Source organism: Mesocricetus auratus, unplaced genomic scaffold (assembly GCF_017639785.1).
Source record: "Mesocricetus auratus isolate SY011 unplaced genomic scaffold, BCM_Maur_2.0 Super-Scaffold_100010, whole genome shotgun sequence".
In the NCBI taxonomy this organism is placed as follows: domain Eukaryota; kingdom Metazoa; phylum Chordata; class Mammalia; order Rodentia; family Cricetidae; genus Mesocricetus; species Mesocricetus auratus.
The window spans coordinates 62,132,061-62,159,888 of record NW_024429194.1 but is presented as its reverse complement, the minus strand read 5'-3'; the positions used below and the strand labels follow the sequence as shown (position 1 = coordinate 62,159,888).

Genomic DNA, 27,828 nt, shown 5'->3' with positions numbered 1-27,828 from the left:
AGGCAAACAGTGGTAGAGCAGGACACCCATTGAGGCAGGGAGTGTGGGTCCACCATAGAGCACTTTCCTAGTATATTCAACACCCTGGCTTTAATGCCTAGGACTGGGAAAAAAAAGCAGAAACAAGAATGTAAAATTCAATCCATCTTAGAAAGGTCAGTAAAAGGGGGAAATAAAAAGGGCAAACCCCTGAAATCATAATAGATGACAGAGTCAAAAAATAAAATCAAATATGTGCTTTTGATGAGAGAGGCACCAAAAATAAATGGTCAGTGTGAGTCTGAAAAGTGAATGAATGGATAAAATAACTATGTGTGGGGTGAATGCCAACCCAAAGAAAAGAAGGTTAGCCAAGAAATATCAGATGGCAGAATAAGACCAAGATTTTAAGTGGGACAAAGAACACTGTTTTATAAAGAAAATAGGGTACAATTTGCTAGAAGTCACGAACTTTCATGTATCAAAAGTGATTTGCCCTGAGTCAAATAAAATAAAACCTGTTAAAAATATAGGAAAAAATAACCATAGTGAGGGCATTTTAAAATCCCCCACTTCAAAAAGTCAATACAAATAAAAACAACAGGGAACATTTGGGAGGGATGCTGAGGGAGTTATCGGAGCACTGCACACAAGGAAGGAAGAATGGACATTATCTTCAGTTCCCAGGGGGCATGAAAAATGGGACACTGATCAATCTGGGCAATGAGGAAATGTCAACAAACCAAGAAGGTTGAAAACGTACAGGTCATACTTTCCAGTCCTGTGCAATATATGAAGTAAAACCAAAATTGCCATTAAAATTTAGAGCCTCTACTCATATATTAGACATAGAGCAACGGATTACCAGCCTACAATCCACACCACCAGAGAAGCTAAGAAACAAGGAGGAACCTAAGAGAGACATACATGGTCCCCTGGAGAAGGGGAAAGGGACAAGATCTCCTGAGCCAATTGGGAGCATGGGAGGAGGAGAGCGGGAGGTAGGAGAAAGAGAAGGGAAGAAGAGGAGTGGGGAGAGGAGGACATGAGGGACCAGGAAGACTGAGAGGGGGGAAGAATAGAGGAGAGCAAGAAAAGAGACGCCATAATAGAGGGAGCCATTATAGGTTTAAAGAGAAATCTGGCACTAGGGAAATGTCCAGAGATCTACAAGGATGATCCCAACTAACAATCTAAGCAATAGTGGAGAGGCTACCTTAAATACCCTTCCCTTATAATGAGATTGGTAACTGCCTTATATGCCATCCTAGAGCCTTCATCCAGTAGCTGATGGAAGCAGAGGCAGACACCCACAGCTAAACACTGAGGTGAATTCCTGGACTCCAGTTGCAGAGAGGGAGGAATGATGAGCAAAGAGGTCAAGTCCAGGCTGGAGAAACCCACAGAAACAGCTGACCTGATCAAGGGGTTGCTCATGGACCCCAGATTGATAGCTGGAAAACCAGCATAGGACCAACCCAGACCCCCTGAACATGGTGTCAGTTAGGAGGCTTCTGATAGTGGATAATTATTTATCTCTAGTGTACGAATGGACTTTGGGAGGCCACTCCGCATAGAGGGATGCTCTGTTAGCCTAGACACATGGGGGAGGGGGGCTAGTCCCTGCTCCAAATGATATGACAGACTTTGAAGATCACCCATGGAAGACCTCACCCTCCCTGGGGAGCAGAAAGGGGATGAGATTGGGGGTTGGTGTGGGGCAGGGGAGGAGGAGAGGGAGAAGGAACTGGGATTGACATGTGAAATAAGATTGTTTCTAATTTAAATAAAAAGGGAAGAAGGAAAAAGATTGGAGCCTCTTGGAAGCACAGGAGAGGCCTTTTGAGTGTGCCTTGGTGACAGGAAAAAAGGAGCCTTGGGTATCTGCTGTCTATGAACTGATAGAGCTCTGCTCATCTGGCAGCTGGACTGTGGAGAGAATTTTCATTTGTACTCATTTTTATTGCAATTTAGACACATTAAAAATAAACAAACAAAACATTTAGCTTTAGAAACTGCAATGTAAAGTCAGACAATCCAAGAACAAACAGTAGGGAATCAGTAGATATAAAAGCAGAAATAATTTTAGTAGAAAATTATGGATTAAGAGAAGGGCTCTCTGAGGCCTGGTCAGCTCCACCAGGAGCAGAGACAGTCTTAGAAGTTTCAGGTGACATCTGACATCAGAGGCCCCTTCTCTGACTGCAGTTTCCCTACCTGGCAGTTGGCCCTGAATCCCAGAAGCTTGCTCTCTGACTAGCCTTCCTATTGCTCTCTTTGCCCACTGCCTGGTCATTTCCCTTCCTCCATGTCAAGCTATGATCCCACTTACCCCAATATCCTGGATATCTTTGACTTTCTGGATCTCCTCTTCCCAGGAAGCTTTGTCCCAATGTCTTTGAACAACACACTGGCCTTATTCATGTCTGTTCCACTTTTAGAGTAAATATCCCCCTCTACCCTTGATCCTCTTCTTTAAACTGTGACGTAGCCATTTTTTTTTACATCTTTCTTTGACCTTCAGTGCTCTGGTGGTTCTGGATTTTCTATGACTGTCTTTATACTCCTCCGTTTCTGAATTAGGCTCCCGATAATGAAGGAAGTGTATCTGTACTGGCTCATTTGTGCAAAGTGGCTAGCGCTCACTGTCATTATCTTGTGCAAAGTGGCTAGCACTCACTGTCATTATCTTGGGCAAGATCTTTTTGAGGTTTCTTGTGACTTACTACACACCGAATTATCTTTTTATTATAATTTTTTGTCTTCTGAGATTATAATTACATCATTTTCCTCTTCCCTTTCCTCCCTTTAACCCTTTCCATGTAACGACTCCCCTTTTCTTTAATTGTTACACACACACACACACACACACACTCACACACATACACACACATGTATATAATCCTAAATATATAATATAACCAGTTCAGTCTGTAAAATGTTACTTCTATGTATTTGGTTTCAGGGCTGATCATTTGGTGTTGGATTATCAATTGGTGGGGCTTCCCTGGGGAAGACTATGTCTCCCACTCTCAGCATTCCTTAGTTGACTGTAGTTCTTTGTTTAGGGTTGAGGCTTCTTGGGATTTCCCCCATCCACATTACATGGGCCTCCCCACATTAGCGTTGGTTTTATACATGTTCAGGTCATGTTTAGGACAGCCATGTTGGTGCGACATCACTGGTGTAGCACCTCTGATATTTCTAGAAGACATAGTCTCACAGACAGCTTCTTGTTTTCTCTGGCCCTTACCATCTTTTCTCCCTATTTTTCTACAACGGTCCCTGAGCCCTATTTGCCAGGTTGATTTGCAGATTTATCCTTTGGGACTGTACTCCACAACTCTGCATATTGATTGGTTGTAGCTTTTTTGTAATGATTCTGTCTGTTAGGAAGAGAAGTTTCCTTGGTGAAGCTTGAGGACCACACTTATCTGGGTATAGGAAAAATATTTAGGATGTAGTTAGGTATTACTCTGTTTAGTAAAGTGATGGCTGTAGGTGCATCTGGATGGGTCTGCAGTGAGGAAAAGGGATCCTATCCTATAGGGCATTTCAGGTTTTACAGTTAAGCAAGACATTTTGTAATATTCAAGTAAATTATTTTTTGTCGATGGTAACAAATTTCTCCAAAACATTTGTATTTGAAAACTTTCTCAGAATATCCTCTAGGTTTGCCATGGCATGTGACATTCTTCATGTGAAGATGTTTTTGTGTGGCTGGTTTTATGATTGCTACAACCAAAACTTCATTACAAAATAAGTAAAGAGGTTTTTCTATACAGACACAATCATTAGAAGTCAGTCCACACTGCAAAAAAATAATCTAGCATATGTCTTTTCCTGTCAGTCTGGGTGTGCTGTAGCCTGGTGGTGTAGACTCCCCCTCATGCCATCAATGTTCTTCTGTCTAAATTCTGTCACTTGGACAGACCAAAAATATCTTTGTCTTAAAATATGAATTAATGTTGCTAATAAATTCTCTAGTATAACACCAGATTTAACTTTTGAAATTACATTTATGCTTAATTTTAATGTTGACTTCACACTTATGTGTACAGATGATCTGGAAATGTTGTTAAAGTGTTTATTTTTAACCTTTATTTGATGCAATTGAACATAGTTCTATAGAGCAAGAAGATAACAGAAATCTCTAGATTCAGATATTGTAAAACAGTACCATCCCAACACTTCATGGTTTTGATATTTATATATCAAAGAATGGCATTGGGAAAATAGTTTTTGTTTTCTGTAATTAAGTCATTATATTTTCATAAGAACAGGAACTTCCATATGTACAGCAAAAACACTGCAGTTTACAGCATGTGACAGTCTCCGATCGGAGTCAAGGTGTTCAGACAGCATTTGTTAGTGCTGAGTGACATGGTGGTGTCAGCACAAAGTGCACATGTGTGTTTAGAACCAAGACCACAGTAAGGTTGCTTGAGTCAATGCCCGTGACTGCCAGAAACACCCCACATGTTTAATTTCGAATCAAGTTTTGGGTACTGTGTATTTAGAAACTTATCATTATTGTCAATTTTTTATGACCCTCACATTCAGTTATACTAACCCACAAGGGGCCATCACCTATAGCTTAAGAAGCCTTGAGCTAAGGGATGCGGACAACCTCCAGGGGGGAAATGGCTTATCCTCCAGGTATTTCCCAATGCTGCCTTGATTTTAGCCCTGTGAATTAGCATTGCTCTCAGAGGTGTGATTTCCAGAATTTTAGGATGTATGGTGTTTGGAATAAACCAGCATCATTGTAGTGGTTTGATACAGCAGGGATAGGAAATACAAAGCATTTTTGGCAGGCTGATTTGCCTGGTGCCTCCCCACCCCTGAGAATCTTCATCTAGGCAAATCCCAAGCAGTCTTAAGTTTTAAGCTGATGTAGGAGGACAGTTCTATAGCAGCTCCTCACCCAGACACGGAGGATGGGAGGTGGTAAAGATGATGTCATTGCTGGAGTGTGCCATCTGCAGGTTCTTAGAAATTCTGTCAGAATTCACACACAGGAACAGAATGCTGCTGTATCTGGAATAATCTTTCCTTTGTAAATTTCTTTGTGTATTCGTAGTTTCTGGGTGACCCTTTGAATTTCAAATTTCTAACCTAGAATTAATACAGCTAAGTATCATTTCTTTCAGTCCCCCAAGTCTTAGCCTCCACATCCTTCTCTTGCCTTTGGCAGAGACTGACTGGCCCATCGTCTGCATTGAGGCGGGCATGCTATCCTTAAACTTTCACCTCATTTGTCTGGGAGAAACACTTCATACAAAAAGATAGTCTGAACATATTCCTTCTGATGTGAAGGCTGCTTTCATCTGGAGTGGAGAGAAGAGAGTGTTCAGCCTTCTTCGTTCAAGTCTCCAGTGTTTATTTTGCTGTAAATTATTGGTTATATCCTTTACATAACAGCAGAGGGCGCAATTGGACAGTTAAATCTTCGTATTTCCAGTGGATGGTTGTATGATTTTTGTCTTTGGTAATTTTGTGATAACTATTTATAACTAATTGCAGCTAATTTAGTTTTTGAAATAATTTGAATACCTATACAAGGCTACAATAATATTTTTAACATCTATGTTATATACCCACTGACACTAGAGCAAATTCTAATAGTGTATGTATTTTATTATTATTATTATTATTATTATTATTATTATTATTATTATTTGGTTTTTCAAGATAGGGTTTCTCTGTACTGTTTTGGAGGCTGTCCTGGAACTCACTCTGTAGACCAGGCAGGCCTTGAACTCACAGAGATCCGACTGCCTCTGCCTCCCTAGTGCAATTTAATTGTTTTTACTACTATATTTTATTTATTTATTCTTCTATCATACAATACATTACAACCGAAGCTTCCCCTCCCTCTTCTTTTCCAAGTATTCCCCACTTCCCCTCTCCTGCAGATCCTTTGTTCCTCCATTTCCCAAGAGAAAAGAGCAGGCCTCCCATTGATATCAAGATGCAATCTAGGCATGTACCCTCATATCAAATAATATTGTCAATTTAACCTTGAGTCTTCTTTTTTTATACTAAGAATTAGCAACTATCATTGATGTAGTATTGATTTCTACTTCCCCTGCTCCTAGGTTTTAAATGTCATAGCTATGTACCTATTTGTATTATAGAGTATTGCTTTGCAAGCTTGAGATTTTATGTATGTGGTTTCATATATTTGTTCTTCTTTGAGATGAGACTTTCTCCCTGTCGTAGTCACTCACTGTTCCATTGCCGTGAAGAGACTCTGACTGAGGTAACTCTTACAAAAGAGAACATTTAAAGGGGGCCATGATTACAGTTTCAGGGGTAGAGAGGGTAGCAGAAGGGCAGCCGTGGTGGTGGCCGGAAAGGTAGCTAAGAGTTACATCCTGATCTTCAAGCAGAGAGAGACACTGGGCCTGGAATGGGCTTTTGAAATCTTAAAGCCCACCTACAGTAGCTCACTTCCTCCAACAAGGCTACACCTCCTAATTCTTTTTAATTCTTTCAAATGGTTCCACTCCCCGATGACTAAGCATTCAAATATAAGATCCCATGGGGGCCATTTTTATTGAAGCCACCACAGCCCCAATATCGCTTTTGTTTAAAATAAAAATATGTGTATGGATGTTTTGCCTGCTTGGTGTCTATACTCCATGTGTGTGCCTGGTGCCCATGGAAGTCAGAAGGGGGCATTGCATCTGCTAGACCTGGAGTTACAGCTGGTTGTGAGCTCCAGGTGGGAGCTGGGAATCAAACCTGGGTCCTCTGCAAGAGCCGCAGGAGCTCTTAATTGTTGAAACATCTCCCCAGGCCTCACACTGTTATTTTGAGATTTCCCTTTGGTTTCAAATGTATCCTTAGTTATTTTTAGTGTTCCTTTGTACAAACACAGCCCATTTACTTAAATCTCTCTTAGTTGCTGGATGTTTGTTTTCAATTTCTTTTTATCAAAAATTAAGGCAAATGGATAATCAATATGCATTATGCATCTATAGGAATGTCATAATGAAATCCCTTTGTAGAATTACTATAACCAGGAAAAACACTTATGATACTTTTGATGAAATAATTTAAATGAATAAAAAAATGGTCTGTAGTTAAACAAGTCTTCAATGAGCCAGATATGGTGGTGATACCTGTAATCCCAGTGCTCTCTAGAGGCAGAGGCAATAAGGTCGTGAATTTGTGGTTAGCCTTTGCCACAGGTGAGGCCTTGTGCCAAACACAAGAGCCAGATCCAACCTCAGTCCACTACCCAAACTGTTCCCGTTGTCTGGTATGTGTGGGTCATGTGATCAGACATAGCTTCAGCTTTAACACAGATTCCCAGATCTTTTTTAAAGTGCTTGAATCAAACTCTTGACAACAAGTGGGGACCAAGTTTTTTTTTCATTTTCTCTGTTGCTCCAACCCTCAGTGTTGCCTGCTGAACTTTTGTTTATATGAGGTATTTGTAAATGGCTTCTTCTTGTTCTATTTTCATTCATCTCAGAATGAGTGAAGTTGTTTCTTCTTACTATGTACTGACCACTGGATTTCTTCTGTGAATTTCACATTCAGTTTTGTTTGCTCCTTTTCTCTTGAGTGACTGATGATAACTTGTTCCCAGACTACTCCCTTAATACATGAGTTGCAAGTATCTCTCATCTCTGTCTGTGGCTTGTTTTAAAAATTAGCTTATGGAGCTAATCTTTACTTTTCAGTTTTAATGTAGCCATATTAAGATTTCCTCTTATAATGCTGGCTTTTTTGAGTCTGATTTAGGATTCCCTTATCCCTGTTTAGCATAGAGACATCTGTTTGTATTTTTCTGAAGATATTCCGTCTTTGTTTTTCACATTTAATTTTTAAATCACTTGGAGTGATGTAGGTGTAATTCTGCTTTATTTTCCCCACATGCATAATCAGTTGCTCATGAGCCAATTACGAATAGTTTCTCTTTCTTCAGTTGCTCAACAGGCCATATCTGGCACAGCTAGAGCTGCCTTAGCATTAAAATCCATTTCCTGCTTCTCTGTTTTGACGTTAGGTTAGGAGTTTCCAATTTGGCATTATTGACATCGTGGCCGAATAGTGCTTTGTTGAGAGGGTCTGTCCTAGACATTGAGGATTGTAGCAACACCTCAAAGTTGTGCTGGATAATGGCAGTGTCTCACAAGTTGGGACAATGCAAAATGTTTCCAAACTCAGGCCTGGGCTGAAACATGGCAGCATCATTTATTGTGTGTGCGTGATTCCCCTTTTAGCCCTCAAGGGGTGCTGCTTCTCCTCCCTGTTGGGTCTTGAAATGGGAAGCAGGTTTAGTTGATGGCAATCAATCTCAGATAAGTCTCCTGTTCCTCTGCTTCTTCCAGAGGGAGGGACTGAAGAAAATGCCCTTTCACGTCCTTCTCTGAAGGCTTCTTTTTGTGTTAAAGTCGAGGAAAGCCTCTCACTTTGCTGCTTCAGCTCTCTATTTTGCTTTTTAACTGTGTTCATTTTGCTATCAGACCATCTTTTCGTGAATTTAGTAAACTCTTGAATAGCTCAGAGTGGAGCTGCTCTCTGTATCCCATTTTCCAGCTGTTTTTTCTGTTTGTAATCTCAGTGTCTCTTACACTGTTTTCTTCAAAATCTTCAGTGATTTTCATTTGTTGCATGCCTTTGGAAGTCTATGTGCTTATTATGTCACTGTCATCAGCCACCAGTGATGATGGAGGCTGCTCATCTTTCCTGAGAGTCAGCAGCTCTTTGAGAGACAATGCTGCTGAGACCATAGGTGGAGGTTGACTGTAAAAAGCTTTTCATTGCCAGAACTCCCACTCTTGAAAACTGCAGATTCTTTTAAATAACAACAATGACAACCAAATAAACAACAAGCTACATTAAAAAGATAACTTCCTGTTTTTATGTGTTTCTTAAATAATTAGTCTTTAAAATTTTTAACTTTGTTTTTGATTATGAGTATATATGTATGTGTATGAATTTGAGTTGTGGTGGGTGCATTGCTCACAGAGCCAGAAGAGGGTGTAGAGGCCTGAGGAGCCACCTCTCAGGGATGCTGGGGATTGAACTCAGTTCTCTGCAATAGGAGTATGTGTGCTTATGCAGTGAGCCACCTCTCTAGCACCAGTCAATCCTCTTTCAAAATGCAAATGGGCAGCTGGGTGGTGGTGGCACAAGCTTTTAATTTCAGCAAAGGCAGGTGGGTGGGTCTTTGGCATTCAAGGACAGTCTGGTCTACAGAGTGAGTTTCAGGATGGCCAGGGCTGTTGCACAGAGAAATCTTGTAAAAGAACAAAACAAAACAAAACAAAACAAAACAAAAAACAAAACAAAACAAAAAACAACAAAAAACCCAAAAATAAAATAAAAATAAAATGTAAATGGGTGTTTTTCCTGCATGTATGTCTATGCATCATGTACATGCAGTAGCCACGAAGGCCAAAAGAGGGTGTCAGATCTCCTGGAAATGGAGTTATAGATGGTTGTGAATCACCACGTTTATGCTGGGATTTGAACCCAGGTCTTCTGGATGGGTAGCGGTGCTTTTAACTACAAAGGCCACTCTTCAGCCCTCAAATATATTTCTTGTGGGCCATGTTAACAAATACTCTAGAAACTCACATTCCTTACATCTACTGACTTTGGGTTTAGGTTCCTAAAACCACATCTTGCTTACTCCCTTTTTAACTTTGCCCTATATATTTATATGTTTGTATTATGTACATACATATATTTTCTTAAGATGGTGTCACACAACATAGTTCAGGCTGATCTTATGCTTAGAATCATCTTACAGTGTCTCTGGAGACATTGATAGACATTTCTAGTGTTTCTGGGGAGCAGATATTACAGGTGCCACTGTTGTGTGGCTATTTCCCCAGAATCAAAGCATTCTTAAGGGAAGCAACTATCTGGAGAGAGGTGACTTAACTAGGTTTCTGTTGCTGAGATAAAATACTGACCAAAAGCAACTTGGGGAGTGTTGGGGAAGTCCTGTGTATATGTCAATAAAGCACTATTGGCCAATAGGGAAGCAAGATAGGTGGGACTAGGAGTCAAGGAGTATCCTGGGAAGGAGAAACACAGGAAGTCAAGATGTAACCGCCCATGGGGTAGGAAGCCCAGAAATTTCTCCGGTAAGAGAAATACTTAGATAAACAATTATGGGATAAATACTTAAGTCAGAGCTAGTCAGTAAGAAACAAGCAAGGCCAACAGCTTCATAATTAATATAGCCTCCTGTGTGTTTATTTGGGACTCATGCGGCTCTGTAATCAGGCTGGCAGGAAGGCTTCTCAAGGAAAAGGCTTTTCCCTTTACAGGGGAGGAAATGGTTTATTAAGTTTACATAATCAATGTCACAGTACATTGAGGGGAACCAAAGTAAGAACTCAAGGTGGGAACCAAAGACAGGAACTGATGCAGAAGCCTCAGGGGAACACTGTTTACTGGCTTGCTCATCCTGGTTGTTTTACACTATTCAGGACCCAAGTTGGGGATGGCTCCCTGAGAGTTAGGCTCACCGATGTCAATCACTACATGTTTGCTCACAGGGCAATCAGATAGAAGCATTTTTTTTTTTTGTTTTACGAGACAGGGTTTCTCTGTATTATTTTGGAGGCTGTCGGTCCAGCTTAGCCTCAAACTCACAGGGATCCGCCTGCCTCTGCCTCCCGAGTGCTGGGATTAAAGGCGTGCACCACCACTGCCCGGCTCAGGTGGAAACTTTTTTTTCTCAGTTGAGGTTCCCTGTTTCAAAATGACTCTAGATTCTATCAAGTTGACATAAGCTACCAACACAGGAGGTGAGAGGCTCATAAACTCAGGAACTCAAGTAGTAAATGAAACTTACAAATTTCCAAGATCCACAAATATATGCAGAGAATTTACCCAGGCATTATCCCCAATATCTATTGTGTTTCACTATTCTAAAACAAGTTCAGAATATGAATGAACAAATGAAAATTTCTATTTTTCAACTTCATTTGTAGATAGATGTGGCTAGCTGGCTACATTTGGTCAATGTGAGGCAAGTAGAAGAGCTAATTGTATATCTTCTAAGACCTTTTCTTAAAGGAAGGAACATCCTTTTAATTTTCTTTCTCTTTTTCTGCTGTATATGTTATGGATATAATGAGTAATGCTGAAACAGACACATTAGACCATGGGATGCCCATGCATAAGAGGACTTAAGAGCATCAGGAAAAAGAACCCTTGGTTCCTCATGATGGTAGGCTGGCGTTATAAACAACAGACTTTCTCTAGATTAGAAGAGATGGAAGGGATATGTCTAGAATCATGAGTTTGATCATTCTGTATGGAATCCAGTTTTAACTAATTTATGTTTTTGGTGTCTGCACGTGGAAAAGTGCATGTTGTTGGTTTAGTGATGACTAATGGGAAGCAAGGTCCAGATCTGCAGGCAGGAAATCTGGTGACTTTTGTTAGTCTATCACAGAACATTCTTCTGTTGATAGTGAATAAGGGGCTAATGAAAGGATAGGAGACTATAGAATACTTACAGGGACTGTCTACTTCATTCCAGTGTTCCAGATAATTATCAGTTGGAACCCACAAGTTCAAGGCAAAGACAGGAAGAGGCTTGGCTTTTTGAGGTGTTTCCCACCTATAACCTGTAATTCAAATTGACTAAAAGCCTGGAGTCTGGACTTGCAGCTTGGAAAAGATGATCACAGTAGTATTTCACAGAGCAGTGATATACTATGACTGTGAGAAGATAGCCCAAGCAGGAGATAAAATTGTGCATTTCTCTCTCCCTCTGTTAAGAATTTTCTGATAAACATTGGGACCTCATCATGCAAGGTTGATATGTTTATGTTAAAATTAATTATTTTCTCCTTCTGAGGACTTCTAGAAGTCATTAACTTAGTAAACAGATGCCTGGAAGAAAAAAGAAAATGATAGTACAGACCAGAATCCTCAACTACAAAAACTCAGAGCTGTGTGCATTGTGGTTGTGCAATATAGCATGTGGGGCATCCAGAACTGATTGGATGCAGTCCGATTGTGTCTCTGAGTTCTGAAGGAATTATGATAACAAAAAAAATCATGAGCCTGGCCACAAAATCTCATAATTGTTTTATCCCTGAAGTTCTAGCCAAGGGAGGGGAGTTATACATTTCCCAAGAAGTCAATCCTTTCTTATGTCCACCTCTATTTGGTCACAGAAAATAACAGACAAGGAGAAACAGTCCTGATAGGACAGTAGAGCAAGGACTAACCCTAGGGACAGAACTAGGGCTATCTAGGTGGCTAGAAATACTTGCAAACTTTAATTACTTAATTAGGTAATAATTAATTGTGTGTGTGTGACTTTTAGAGAGAGGAAGATAGAGATAGGTGAACTGCCAAAGGGGCAGATTATGTTAGAAACTGTAATGATGATGGTAAACGAGCCATGCCAAGGAAACCACAGAGAGGGCTCATAAGACACTTTATTAGAGAGAGAGAAGTTATTTACATGAGAAGTTGAAAACAAAACCGAGGTCAGCGCTCCATCCACTCCGACCACGATTGCATAATCCTTTACTAAGAGGGAGCTCCCCTTTCCTTTTCCCTTTATCACTCCTCCCCCATGTACCTATGACCACACCCAAAGGGGCGTGGTCAGTGATGTGGATATATGAGATATCTCCCTACAATTCCCCTTTTAGTCTAAAGAAAAGATTTAGACTTGAAACAAAACTAAATTGTCTCAAACATATATAAAGCATATATACATATATAGAAGGTGATAAATTATAATCTACCTATATCCTATCCTAGATTATATCTATCCCATCTAAACCTTAAGCTTATCTGAAAGAGATGCCCATGTCTGTATACCTCCTTCCAATCCCAACCCTAAATAATTGAAAACTAACCCTAACAGGTGTAAATTAACCTGTAGTATCAACAGTAGGGAAAGGGGGGTAGCATTCTCAAAATTACTTCCTGCTGCAATGAGATGACAGTAACCTCATTGGATCCTGTAGGAAGAAAATGTTAGTGTAATGAATGTCTCAAGTGGACTAGCTACATTTGTACTCAGTCTTTGTTTGATGGGAGCTGCTTGATTGAAGTTCTTGACTGAAGTTCTAATGTTGATTGAAGCTTTTGTCTGAGGCTCTGGCCAGATTGTAGAAGGTGTACCATATCAGTTAATTAGTCTGGAGGTGTGTAGAGCAATGTAGTCCCAAACTGGTTTCAGGGTGGTAAGTGTCAGTTCAGATGCATCAAGTCAGATCAGGTGGAGTTGATGAAGTGGGGCCCCAAATTTCTTTCTGACTTTTGGAAGAGTGCTGTTAGGAAATTCTTTGTTCTCTGTGGAAAACTCAAATGTTAATATCAACAAAGAAATTTCAACTTTTATATGTATGCATACCCGGAAAGGCAACAATAAGGAAGATAGTAAACATGAGGGAAATTAGACTTTCAGAGAAGAACTGAATATAAACAGATGATAGTCCCTAGATTTTGTTTTCTTCTGTCTTACATTAATTGGCTCCTTGAAATAATACAGAAAGTATGAATTTTATTTTAACAACTTGCTTGGATTTAGAGGAGGAGAAAGCCAACTCCAAAGCCAGCACTAGTTTAAGTGAATTTGGACCAAAAAAAAGTATTAGGAAGTAAAGAGAAATAGGTATTATAAGGACAACGTTAAGAGAGTTAGACATTGATACCAAACATTAGATTCTTCTTTGTTTGATGGTCCTTTGGGTAGCTATCCTCTCCTCTTTAGGTATCCACACATTCAGTATCTTTTTGCTGTTTGGAGATGGGTTTTCCTATGAAGACAAAAACAAAACACTTCCCTTTCCTTTGCTGAGGTCTCCTTACACATCGTAGAATATGACTTCGTGGATAAGCTGTCATCTTTGCTCCTCCCGAGGATTCTCCTCTTTAGATTGAATCTTGATCAATTTTGATGGAATCCAAAGCTTTTCTTCCTCTGCAGAAACAAAGGGGAAACCCCTTCCCCAACGTAACACATAATCCTGGATTCCAAACTGAGGTCATAACATCCTTGCAATACACTGGCTGATTTAGTTGAGAAGTTTTTTTTCTGTAGTCCAGGGTCTTTCTGCAGATGTTTGTCTTTTCTCATTAGCATTAAGACTTCAACCTTAGTAAAGGATTATGTAATCTGTGTTTGGGGGGTCTTTGTTCTCCCTGACTGTTTATGGAGCATTTCTTTTAAGGTTCGGTTAGATCTATCAATCACTGCTTGTCCTGTGGGATTGTAAGGTACACCAGTTACATGTTTTATGTTATAATATTTGGAAAACTGTTCCAATTTGCTGGAGACATATTCTGGAGAACTGCCAGTTTTTATTTGTGCAGGTATACCCATAATGGCCATGACCTCTAAGAGGTGTGTGATAATAGAATCAGCCTTTCCAGAGCCCATTGGAACCCTGAAAATGTGTCTATGGTATGGTGCACATATTTTAAACTTCCAAATTCTGGAAAGTGAAACACATCCATTTGCCAAATTTCATTTCTCTGAGTAATGTAGGGATTACTGCCTATTGCTAATGGAGCATGATAATAGAATGAACAAGTGGGGCAGTTCCTTATTATTTCCTTGGTTTGTTGCCAAGTGATAGAAAAATCCTTCTTTAAACCTTTGCTATTAACATGGTGGCTTTTAATGAAATTCTGAAGCTTCTAGCACACTTCCTATTAATAAATGATCAATCTCATCATTACTTTGTGCCAGAGGACCTGGCAGACCTGTATGGGATCTGATGTGTGTTATATATAGAGGATGATTACTATTTCTGAGAGTTTCCTGTAATTGTATAAACAATAAGGTTGATATCATATCATCAGGAATAAATTCAGCAGTCTCAATGTATAAGATGATTCTCTCTGCATATTGAGAGCCAGTAACTATATTGAGAGGCTGTGTAAAATTCATAAGTACCATGAGAATGGCATACAACTCTGCCTTTTGTACAGAGTTGTAAGGGCTTTGAACTACTTTACTTATATTTCCTTATTTATAACCTGACTTTTCTGACTTGTTTGCATCAGTGTAGAATATAGGAACTCCAGAGATTGGCATTTTTTCTTATAATATGTGGGAGGATCCAGATTGTTTTCTTTATGAATTTGATTCTCTCTGTTTTGGGATAATTGTTACTAATGGTTCCCAAAAAGTTCCTGCAAGCCCTTTGCCAATATTCATTATCCTTCCATAAGGAGGAAATTTCTTCATTAGTTAAAGGTACTATAATCTCTGTTAAATCCCTTCCATTTAATTGACGAAGCCTTAATTTACCTTTAAAAAATCAAATCAGAGATCTTTTCTATATATATCTTCAGTTTTTTTATCCTGTTTATGTTTATGTGGCAGAAACATCCATTCTAGTATGATATCTTCCCTCTGCATCAAAATCCCCGAGGGGTATTCTCTAGATGGTAAAAATAACCAGAATGCAGTCTAGTTTTGGCTTCATATGGTCCACATGTGCTTCTAGTATTCTCTTTTCTACCCATTCTAATTATTTTTCAGCCTCAGCTGATAATATTTGTGGACTATTTAAGTCCCTATCTCCTTTTAGGGCCATTTTTAGGTGTTTTAAATCGTGCCTTTATACTCCAATAATTGTCTGCAGTTGAGAAATTTCTCCTAGTAATTTTTGAAGATCATTAAGGGTCTGGTAATGATCTCTCCTTATCTGTACTTCTTGCAGTCTAATTTTTATGTAGATCTATTTTATAACCCAAATAGTTAATAGAATCTCCTCTTTGTATTTTTTTTTTTTTTTGGGAAATCTGTAATCCCCAGCGAGTAAAATTTCCTTTACTGCCTCAAACATTTTTTTCAACGTTCCTTCTTTCAAATCAGCCACTAGTATGCCATCCATGTAATGGTAAATTATGGATTGTGGAAATTGTTAGCACATTATTTCCAAAGGTTTTTGCATAGAATACTGGCATGAAGTTGGGCTATTTAACATTCCCTGTGGCAAAACCTTCCATTGAAATATCCTAACTGGTTGAGAATTGTTACAGATAGGCACTGTGAAGGCAAAATTTTCCCTATCTTTTTCTTGTAAAGGTATAGTGAATAAGCAATCTTTTAGATAAATTACTGTAACTGGCCATCCTTTAGGTATCAGAGAAGGTAATGGCATCCCAGGATGTATAGAGACCATAGGTTGAATTACTTTATTGATGGCTCTCTGATCAGCAAGCATCCTCCATTTACCAGACCTATTTTTGATAACAAATACTGGTAGATTCTTCAATATGTACAACATTTAGCTGTTCCTGAACCAGCTTTTCTAAAGCCTCTAGCTTCTCAGAGGTCATAGACCCAGACAGGTCCATCTGTTAGCCATTTACAGGGTAGGGCTTTTGGTTCCTCTGTAGGTTTGGCACTCACATCTTGTTTCTGTACAACCTGTATGTTTGGCATCTGTTTTCTGTAGTGCCTTACAATATTTTTTTCTACTGCCAAGAGCTTGTTTATGATTCATATCTGATACTGGAGGAATGTTAATCTGGGTATTACATTGTTGCAATAGATCACAACCCCAGAGATTTATGTCTGCAACAATGGCCTCAGTCTTCCTTTTTGTCCTTCTGGCCCTATGTAGTCAACCCATCTCCTTCTTAGTTTTACTTGAGATGGGTTTCCAATCCCTAAGAACTGAACATAGGGGCCATCTGGAAGGCCAAGATTTTTGAGTTATGATGGTGACATCCGCGGTCTTGTTCACAAGGCCAATAGTGACTGTATTACTTATTTTAACTGGTAATTTGGGTCTGTGATCCTGTATAGAAGTTTGCCAAAATAATCGTATTTTTGTTTCCTCCAGTTACTAACCTTCAGTACTTTATCTATCATCCAGAACAGTATTATTCTTTACAATAGGCAGTGGATCTTCTAATCATCCTGAGAGAGATTGTCCTCCACAGTGACTGGGAATGACCAGACTGCTTTTGATATGGGGCCCTTCAAGAGGCCCTCCATGGATTTTCCGATTTTAAAGGGTTACCTTGTCTGTCTGTGGTTGACCTACATTCATTGGTTCAGTGGCCTTTGCCACATCTCCTACATAATCCAGGAGGCTGAGGCCTTGAATCATTTCTAGGAGTATCATTATCTCTAGGAATGCTTTGCCTACAATTTTTTTCAGATGTCCTATTCTGCCACAGTTAAAATATCTGGTATTTAGATGTCTTTTTATACTTCTGGAGATTGCTTCTCCTACCCAAGTTTCTATGACCTCACAGTTGAGGCATCTTGGTGTCTCTTCAGACCTTTAGGAATTGCCTCTCCTACCCAGGTTTCTGTATCTTGATCTTTATACCCAATATTAGCTGTATACAAGACCCATTTGTCCAATGGTGCTGATCTGATTTTTAATGGCCAAAGCACCTGTTTGCATTGTGGATTTGCATTCTCATAAGCTAAATATTCTATAAATATTCTTCTAGAATCTGAGTTAGTTACCTGTAATTCTACTGCTCTGGACAATGTTCCAGAAATTCAGTGAACCTTTCTCTTGGACCCTGTACCACCTTGGTAACAGGGTCTATGTTCTCTTCTGGTTCATGAAGCTTAATGAAACCATTCAGAGCTGCTGTACGGCACAAAGACAAGATGTGTTTGTCATACACAGCCTGAACCTGTGGATCAGTATAAGCACCCTCACCAAGAATCTTATCTTGGGGAGTTTCATAATGTTTCTTTAGGCCTTGAAGCTCGAGGGCCTTTGCTTCTTCCTTCCATAAAGCTCTCCATTGTATTTGAGAAGAATTTTCTAGCACTACTGTGGCCAAATGACTCCAATCCTTTGCCACCCAATTCAGTCTCACTCATGAATTCAGTTCTGAAATAAGGGGAGTGAATACCACAAGAAACAATGGCTTGTTTGATTCCCTTCAGGTCTCTCATCTGTATTGGTTCCCACTGGTAAGCAACAAAACCATTTGGATGCTTCTGCGTTGCTGGTTTTTCAGTCATAGATACTGGGAAGGCCATTAGAGATGGCATAGCATCCTTAGGACGATCTTCCCAGTGCCTGAGAGGTGTAGGTGAACCTCTGTCATGACCTGTTTCTAGTACTTCTGAACCTGTATATCAGATTGCAGTTTGTCTAAGACCTGCAGCCTATTGACCATTGTTTCTCTGAGTGCTTGAACCTCCTGGGTCAAAAATTTTTCTAAGAACTTCATAGAGTCTGTCAGCTTCTTGGATTCATCATTTATACATGATTTTAAGGATTTAATATTCTCATACTTATATATTATTTGAATGGTATGTAAGTAGCCTTCTAGGAAGAATATTCTGTCTGATAGCTGGTCATTATCCCAGACATGGAATGAATTGTTTCAGCAAGTTCACCAATCTGATGTTCCAGTCTTTGAGTTCTATTAATCGAGCCATTAGGCATGGAATGAGTTGTTTCTGTCAGCCTGATAATGTCCTCCTGAATGGATCTTATTTTAGCCATTAGGGCAATAATTTTAAATTCTAAGGTATCTACCTTGCTAGACATTTCCCTGTTGACCTCAAGATTTTGAATATTGACTCTAATTTTTAAATGATTTGCACAATTTCCTTGTTGTCCACCCTATTAAGGCATATCTTCCATGCTATTATTTGTATTATGAAGCTAATTGTTAGCATCAGACACAAATAAATACATTTGGAGCATGTCATAATTCTCCCCCAGGATGCCATTCATGAAATAAGCAATGAGATCCCTAATGGTCTGCATCATTAGATTATCTGCCATGTTATAGAGTAGCTAATCTTATCACCAGTTTCAAGTACCGAAATATTAACCTCCAATTAACACGGGTTGAGGAGAGGATTTTTATCTGCAGTTACTATGATTGGTCAGCAGGTGGCGCAGGTGTACTGCCAAACACAGCTCTGCTGCAAAAGCTCATTATTTCCCAAATAATATCTGAAAAATTCTAAAGAGCTTGTACAGAAAATTAGCTGGCAGGATTTTGCTAAAAGGGTGGTGGTGGTGGTAGAAAAAACCTGCACAGATTGTGGAAACCTGTGACTAGAAAACGAGCCACCTGTGGTAGGGCCATAGGGGCTGGAATCGCTCCAGAGTAGGAGCTTCAACAGTGGTGGAGAAACGGGGCAGCAGCTTAGGAGGGTTGTTCTTTTTTTTTTTTTTTTTTTTTTTTTTTTTGATCGCTTGTTCCGCAAGACCCTTGGGGACCGGGACTTTTTGGGATGACACGGCGAGAGTGTTGATGCGGTAAGACCTGGCCCCTTTCAATGGTCCCGCGGTGGCTCTGTGGTGGCAGATGGAGATGGGACCTGGAGCGGCAGATGAGTGGGGACGCATGAGCCACACTGATCAGGAGGACAGGAATGAGTTGGAAAACTCCCAGCAACCCAGGAGGGACTTCTGGGATGTGGCTGGGGCCCGCATTTGCCACAGTGGTGAGTGCTTACTTTACCGAGCTTGAGTGTCAGGGGGTTGGGTGAACTTATTTCCCCAAGTCCCGTGAATATCCCACTTCTAGGACACCAGGTGATGATGGTAAATGAGCCACGGCCAACGATACCGGGGAGGGGAATCATAAGATACTTTATTAGAGAGAGAGAAGTCACTTACATGAGAAGCTGAGAACCAATATCCGTGTTCTGTTCAACTCTGACCTTGATCACAGCCCCCAAAAGAGGGAGCGTCCTTTTCCTTTTCCTTTTATCTCTCCTCCCCCATCAGTGTTTCGGATACCTGAGATCTCTCCTACACTGTAATAAGTACCTAATACCTATTCTTATATTATTTCTCAGTAAAACTCTCATATGTTAGATAGAAACTGGACCGTTGGATTTACAGATTCTTTCTCAGTTGCTACTGCAGTTTCTATTGGTGATCAGTCAGGTCTAGTTATGAGTATATGAATGCACATTGCTGGTACATATGTGTTATTTAAGGGGAGAATGGAATGCTTTCCTCTCCCCCTTCCATGCTTTTTGACCTGTGTGCTGCATAGTTTTAATGTTAACTTGACACAGGCTAGGATCGTCTGGGAAGTGGGAACCACAGCTGAGAAAATACCTTTATCACATTGACCTATAGGTAAGTCTGTGAGGGCATTTTCTTGGTTAGATATGGGAGATCCCAGTCCACTTTGTGAAGTTCACCACAGGCAGGGCTCCTGGGTGCTCTAAGAGCAGGTTGAGCAAGCAATGAGATCAAGGTAGCCAGCAAAGTTCCTCCATATCCTGTACTTCAGGTACCTCGAAGTTCCTGCACTAACTTCCATTTCCTCTATAAATTAATTTTGGTCATGGTTTCTTTATCACAGAAACTGAAACTGTAACTAAGACAGTTAGAATGAAGATGGGTTAGGTAGAGTGGGGTAGATATCACCAAACAGGAGCACGTGTAGAACCTACAAAATGAGGTGGTGATATCCTAAGACAAAAAGAGACTGGGTTACTGTTGTGGAAACCCAGAATAATGCTGGGTTTCCTGTTGCCTATGTGGGAGAAAAAATATGTTTTTGAATGTATTCCACAGCAGAACCCAAAGGCACTAACTTGCGGAGAAGAAAATTTATTTGAAGAGGCAAAAGCTAGGAATTTGTACAATATTGGTATTAATTTGATGTCGATAGTTGGGTTTTCTTTTCTCTTTGAGATTATTATTATTATTATTATTTTAGTTAAACTGACCACTAAGTTACTTGGGATGAAGGTTTAGATGCTCTGCAATCTAACTGTCGATCACCTAGCAGACTGATATTGGCTTGCTGTATATTTCTTGAACACTCTAGTGTCTGGTACTTTTCATAAGCAATAAGTCATAAAATGCATTTCTAAACAAAATAGCTTGGTTCACTGTCACAGGAATGAACATAAATTCTTTCAAGTTCCAGATAAATGCCACATGAAGGTAAAGTATTTTAAGCAAGGAACAGTTATAAGCCAAGTTATGATGCTGTACAGCAATAGAGCAAATGACACTGGTCACTTTAATAATAGATATGCCTATGTTCTGTGTATATGAAAAATACTCTCCATGTGATGAACCATTTTAATTAAATTATTATACTACATTGAAAAGGATAATTCTAAAAAAGTAATATTTGAAACATTTATTTGAAAATAAATGCTACAAACATTTCAAATATATATGGAAGTAGACCCAGAATTTTCTCTGTTTCAGTGTCATTTTACTCTCAAATTATTTAAGGTTGAGAGATAAATTCTTTAAATAGGAGTCTTCATGAGTAGGGATCCTAAATCCCACATATTCATTCTTCTCCTCACATTTGCCTGGGCTCCCTCAAGGACCTTAGTGTAATACCCAGAGTCTGGCAGATACAGTTAGGTGCAGATGGGAGTTTCTGTTCTGCCTAGTCCTGTAGCCATTCAGTCCCAAATAAACACACAGAGACTTATATTAATTATAAACTGTTTGTCCTGTTGCTCAGGCTTATTACTAACAAACTCTTACAACTTAAATTAACCCATAATTCTTACCTATTGAAGGGCACACGAGCCAGTCAAAGATGGCGCTGAGGGGAAGTCAGGAGGGTGAGTTCTGAGATGTTTACAAAAAAAGATGATTGGTTGCCAAGATCCAACTAGATGAGGTCACTGTATGAACAGTTCATGCTCACTAGGTAAAGCATAGGGCACCTAGGCGTGTGATAGGCTGATCTTTAAAACCATTGGCTGGCTGCTTTCATGCCCCATGCTGTGGGGCAATAAATGAGTTCCTGTTTGACTAGACTCACTGCTGCATCTTATTGTCTCTGGGATTCTGGGAGGCTGGGGAATGGGGCAGTACATTTACCCTTCCTCGGACTCAGCTCAACCTTTCTGTGGTTGGGCTAAGACCTTGCAATCAATGTTTAGCCATGTGGCATGGTGCCTTTTCTCAGTGTGTAATTCTCATCTTGCATTCTCTGCATCTGGCTGGTGACTGTGTCTCTGCCTTTCCTCCTTCCAGAATTCTCTTAGTCTGATTGCCCTGCCTATACTTCCTTCCTGGGTACTGGACAGTCAGTGTTGTATTAAACCATTATGAGTGATAAAGCTTTACAATGAACAAGAACATTATCCCACATCAGTTAGGGAAATTTTTGCTTTCATTTGACATGAGAAATTCAGCCCAAATAGGAAGATAAGCTTTTTAGGTATGCTATGTGTAATAAGGACCCTCCACCATTTGTGAGTCTTGGAAAGTTCTATAGTGATATGGCCTAAGGTAAGACTTCACTTGGACAGTGCTTGTTGGGTTAGTCTTCAATTACCTTGCTGCCTTTATTGGAGATATCTTGTATGTGGGGAACAGAGGCAAGAGATGCAGGTGACAAGGGGAGGATATTTGTCAGGGTTCCTCCTCATCTAGAGTAATCTGATACAGTTCCTCTATTCATTTTTCACTACTCCCATCAAACTTGTCTTTAAATTTCTTATAAGTAATAACAACCATCAATCTCATATTGTAGCACTAGCACATATAAAAGAGGGACTTATCAATGAGGAAACCAGCAAGATTGAAATGGTCATGTTTGTCATATAAGGAGAAAAATACCGAAACAAGAATACACTATTGGCCATAAAATGTGAATTTTTTGTAGGACAAGTTCTTGAGGACAATCTTTCCTTTATTAAAGAACCTATATTAAACTGATGACCAGATTTCACATGGCTTGGAACTTTCTTTCAATACGGCATGTTCATCTTGCTTCCCCGTGTCTCCTGGTGACTCTACCCTTCTTTCATCCCAGAGAGCTCTCTCACTGTCCTTGCCATCTCGGCTTTTAGCAAGCCACACGCTCTGCATTTCCCACACACCTCATCAGAGCTGCTGATCTTCTTCCTGCACCTGGGCCCTGCACCTCAGATCTCTGAAGTATCCTCTTAGGAAAACTATTCATTCTAGAGTTGTTAAGAAGTCATATTGTAGTGGTCTGAATAAAAATGTCCTCCATAGTTCCATAGGGAGTGACACTATTAGGAGTATGGTCTTGTTGGAGTATGTGTGGCTGTCTTGGAGGAAGTGTGCCATTAGTGGATGGGCTTTGAGGTCTCAGTATCTTTCTGAGACCTGCTGGATTGGAATGCAGAACTCTCAGCTCCTTCTCCAGCACCGTGTCTTCCTGCATGCTGCCATGTTTTCTGACATGACAACAATGGACTAAACCTCTGAAGCTGTAAGTCAGCCTCAATTAAATGTTTTCCTTTATAAAAGTTGCCATGATTATGGTGTTTCTTCAGAGCAATAGAAACCCTAAGATATACATAAAACCCACCAAAAGTGTAGGTCACCACAATGGGTCCACTTGTTTATTGACCACATTCACATGTCAAGTATGCTTCCTATTAAAACAATTTATTGTCATTACTATCTCATCTCTCTGTCTCTGGGGTATGCACATGCACCATGGTATGTGTGTGGAGATCAAGGGATAATTTTTTGAAATCAGTTTTCTGTATCTACCTTTACATGGATTCTAGGACCCAACTCAGGTCTCCAGGCTTGCATTGTGGGTGGACAGCACCTTTATCCATGGAACGTCTTGTTGGACCCACCACACACATTTTTGAAAATGTGGATGTAGTCTCTAGGGTTTCCTGATGAAGACATCTGAGAATAGGCCTTGACTCTTCCATGGACCTCAGGTAGGGTATCCAAGACTGGGCCAGAGGACAGGTGAGGGTACAGGAAGTATGTAGCTTCGAAAGATTGCTTTGTGCTCTTCAACCAACAGCTTTCAGTATTGAGGAGAAATATCCTAAGTGGATCTCTATACGTATGCATGCATGCATGAGTGAACACACACACACACACACACACACACACACACACTTACACACTTACACACATATAATTAAAGAAATGCTACAATGGTGTTGTAAACAGATGTCATCTCAAGCATATGTCATTTCCTGCTTCTGTATAACTGGATCTAGTTTTAAAGGTCCAGAGCAAGAACAGGATCTTACCCAATCTACAACCCTTGTGATGCATCCAAGAAGTCCTTAAAGCACAAGGTGGTCAAGATAAGATGCACAGCACACCAGTTTCTTCAGGATAATTTGGATAATTCATAATTATCATAATAAAGCTGAGGCTTTGTGGGGTTAGAGGAAGACAGGTGTTGCATGAAGTTTGTAGGAAGCAACTGGACTTATTTACTATTGAGATTCTAGGAACCCAGAGACCTGAAATGCTCCCAATGGGCTTCAAGCCCTGGCTTCCTCTGTTGCTCTGATACTCCTATGTGGACTTCAGCATGGTCTGACGCTTAGTGGGAAAGGTTATAGAGAGGTCATTTTGTCCTCAGCCATCAGACTGGGAGAAAGAAGAAAGCGAATGGTCAGGTGAAAGTATAAAGGAGAGGATGGGAAGTAATGCCTCCCCTTAATTTATGTCATTGACCAGAGGCATAGAATCAGGCTTTATCACCTCACAGTATCTGTAGGGGAAACAATCGCCAGAAGATGCCAATATCTACAAATGCTCACAATCTTTATAAAAAATGGTGTAGTATCTGCATAAAGCCTACAATATCCACCAGAATACTTTAAATCACCCATGGATTACTTATCACATCTAAAGCAATATAAATAGCATATCAATAGTAGTTATATAATATTCTTTAGCAATAGATAAAAAGTCTGTATACTTGGTATAAGCACAATTTTGGGAGACATTTGATCCTATGTTGGTTGATTTGTCAGATGATGCTGAATCAACACAAACAGTGCTGACTGGGATTTTAAAAATGTGGGGGGAGGGGAAAGGGAGTTAGGAGAAAGAGAAGGGGAGAAGAGGAGGGGAGAGGAGGACATGAGGGACCAGGAAGACTGAGACTGAGAAGAATAGAGGAGAGCAAAAAAAAAAGATATACCATAATAGAGGGAGCCATTATAGGTTTAAAGAGAAACCTAGTACTAGGGAAATTTCCAGAGATCTGCAAGGATGACCCCAACTAAGAATCTAAGCAATAGTGGAGAGGTTACCGTAAATGCCCTTCTCCTATAATTGTTGGGGTACCCCGAATTGAGGAGGGGTCCCCAAGCCGGATTCGTCACCCCAAGAATCAAGAGTCCACGCGCCAATTGATGCAACACGCAAGAGGCTTTAATTAGGCATCTGCAGATGGGCCTCTCGGTCATCTTTTAGACCGATTGGCCCCGAGGTTCAATTACAATCAGCTTTCAAAGACAAAAACCACAAGCTTTTGGGAGGGGTCCTTATCTCGTGACGGGGGAAGGGGGGTACGTGACTCCTGTCCTGGGGAAGTAGATGTCCTTCATATCAAACCTTGGCATGAGTTAATTATCTCTCCCTAAGTAAATAGTGTTATCTCCTTGTTTCCCACTAGTCTTGTTTGCCCATCTCTGACGCCCTGGTCAGTTCTTCACAGATGGCAGCCCATAATTGGCCTTTTGTGGATTTACAGCCCTTCTGCAATTAAGGTCTCTAAACCATACATTCCATTCTGTGGTATGGCCGGTTCCTGGGATGGGGTCCTTTGTTCACTTCCCAAGTTCTCTAGTGGGGTGCCCTCCCTGTTTAAGCTTATATTTTATTTCTACAAATTCGGGGTCTTACATAATGAGATTGATAATTACCTTATATGCCATCCTAGAGCCTTCATCCAGTAGCTGATGGAAGCAGAAGCAGACACTCACAGAAAAACATTGAGCTGAATTCCTGGAATCCAGTTGCAGAGAGGGAGGAGTGATGAGCAAAGGGGTCAAGACCAGTCTGATGAAACCCACAGAAACAGCTGACCTGAACAAGGGGGAGCTCATGAACCCCAGACTGAGAGCTGGGAAACCAGCATAGGACCGACCCAAACCCCCTGATCATGGTGTCAGTTAGGAGGCCTGCACAATCTATGGGGCCTCTGGTAGTGAATCATTATTTATCCCTAGTGTAAGAATGGAATTTGGGAGCCCATTCTGCATAGAGGGATACTCTGTCAGCCTAGACACATGGGAGAGGTCCTAGGCCCTGCCCCAAATAACTTGACAGACTTTGATGATCCCTCATGGAATGCCTCACCCTCTCTGGGGAGCAGAATAAGGATGGGATTGGGGGTCAATGGGGAGCATGGGAGGGAGAGGGAACTGGGATTGATATGTAAAATAAGATTGTTTGTAATTTAAATAAAAATGATTTTAAGACATTTATTGTTTTTATATGTATATGCCTGGGCGTATGCATGTGTACTGGTGTGTGCAGGAGCCGTCAGAACCCAGAGGAGAGTGTGAAATTCCCTGGAATTGAAGTTACAGAAGGTTGTGAGTGGGTGCTGGGAACTGAATTTGGGTCTTCTGAAAAGGGAACCACCAGTCTTAAATGCGGAGCCACCCCTTATTGTACTTATTTTTAACATACAACAAATAAACTTGTCCCCCTTTCCAGTGGAGAAACCCAACTTCCCTGTGACCTATCAGCATCCGTCAGGTCACAGGACTGTCTGCTTTTGTGACCACTAGTCCCTGAGATTTCTTCCTGCTGATGAATGCTGTTTGATCTGTTCAGTTGTTTTTAGTGTTTCCTGTGCTCAGAGCCTTCTACAAATGTGAAACAGCCCCTTTCTCTGAGTTTCTCTGAGCACAAGGCAACAATTTTGTCTTTGCTAAAAGTTGAACTTAATTCCAGTACAAAACCGGCTTCATCAGTGTCTATTAACCAGTCCCTGGGAAGCTGGTGAACACAGACCTTCACAGTTTCCTTAGATCTTTAGTCTCTTTGGCCTGCCTCTCTATGGCACTCTACTCCCTTGTTTAACATTGTTCTGAATTTGCTCATCAGTACATGCCTACTTAGTTTCTAATGTGTGTCAGATTTGGGTATAATCACCATCCATTTCTTGAAATAGCCCAGTTCTCATTCTTCCCATCACCCAGGGGAACTTGAACTTTCTCACCTAGGTACACAGAGCTGGCCAAGCCGCCATGTATGTTAAGGAAAAGAACTGCAACAGACCAGCTCTCAGTTAAGTACAAGTCCTTTAAGTAGACAGAACTCTTTATTCTATAACTGGCTGACCCTCTGGAGAAAATAAACTGAATTTTGATTTTTTTCTCTGCTGATTTATGCAGTTGACAAGATGCCCACTGCAAATATCAAATCAGACTGAAGAAATGCAATTTTTCCTTTTCTGCTGTTTCCCTTGATCTTTTGTGGGCATTATTTAGAGAGCCAGTTCTTCTAAAGGAACTCCCATTAAACCTGCAGTTATATCACTCTAATGGGCACATTCACATTTGCTTAAGTGGGTTTTTTATTGTTTCTTTTAACCTCACTTCACCTTTCCTTTTTATATTATGCAAAGTTCACTGAATAATTCCTTAAACACAAACCATATGCATCTGGATAAATTATGCTATTTCTTAGAAAATTGGATGTCTACAGCAATTAATTTGGTTATAAATTATTGTCTAATAAGAATGATGCTTTTGGTTATTTGTTTGAGGTGAGACAGGGGAGAGGAAGGGCCCTTCCTAAAGAGTGAGGCCATTCCCTGGGCAAAAACTAAAGTTCCTGCTGGTTCTGACACATGAAGTCTCAGCCTCTGGTAAACTCTCTGGCTCTCCTGTGTGCCCGCAGACCTGAACTATCACCTCCCAACTTAGTGCATATTCCCAGATTTCTGGCTGATGCCACGTAGAGACCAGAGCAGCTGACCTACGAGCTGAGTTTGTGTGGGACTGTGCCATTGATATGTTCCTGGGATTTGAGATGGGGACAGATCTTGCTATGAGAACAGGCTAGGATCAGGGAGTCAGAATCAAGGCAAGGCACTTAGAGCTTTTTGCAAGCTGGCAGGAGACCAAACAAGTTCCAGTGAGACACAGCATAGTCTGTGGGTCCTGACAGAGAACTGATCTTA

General features: G+C 40.4%; 2 long non-coding RNA genes across 4 annotated transcripts in view; both read left to right on the top strand.

Annotated features, from left to right (window-relative positions):
• The window catches only part of LOC121142846, a 197,320-nt gene that overhangs the window by 106,348 nt on the left and 63,144 nt on the right, over positions 1-27,828 (top strand). The gene's annotated exons all lie outside the window — the stretch shown is intronic.
• On the top strand, positions 18,941-25,632 carry LOC121142847. 2 transcript variants are annotated; one of them, XR_005879958.1, is made up of 3 exons: positions 18,941-19,202; positions 23,432-23,596; positions 25,573-25,632. It is a non-coding gene; the product is annotated as an uncharacterized LOC121142847 (long non-coding RNA). The 2 variants fall into 2 exon arrangements; XR_005879957.1 differs by lacking the exon at positions 18,941-19,202 and adding an exon at positions 19,725-20,036.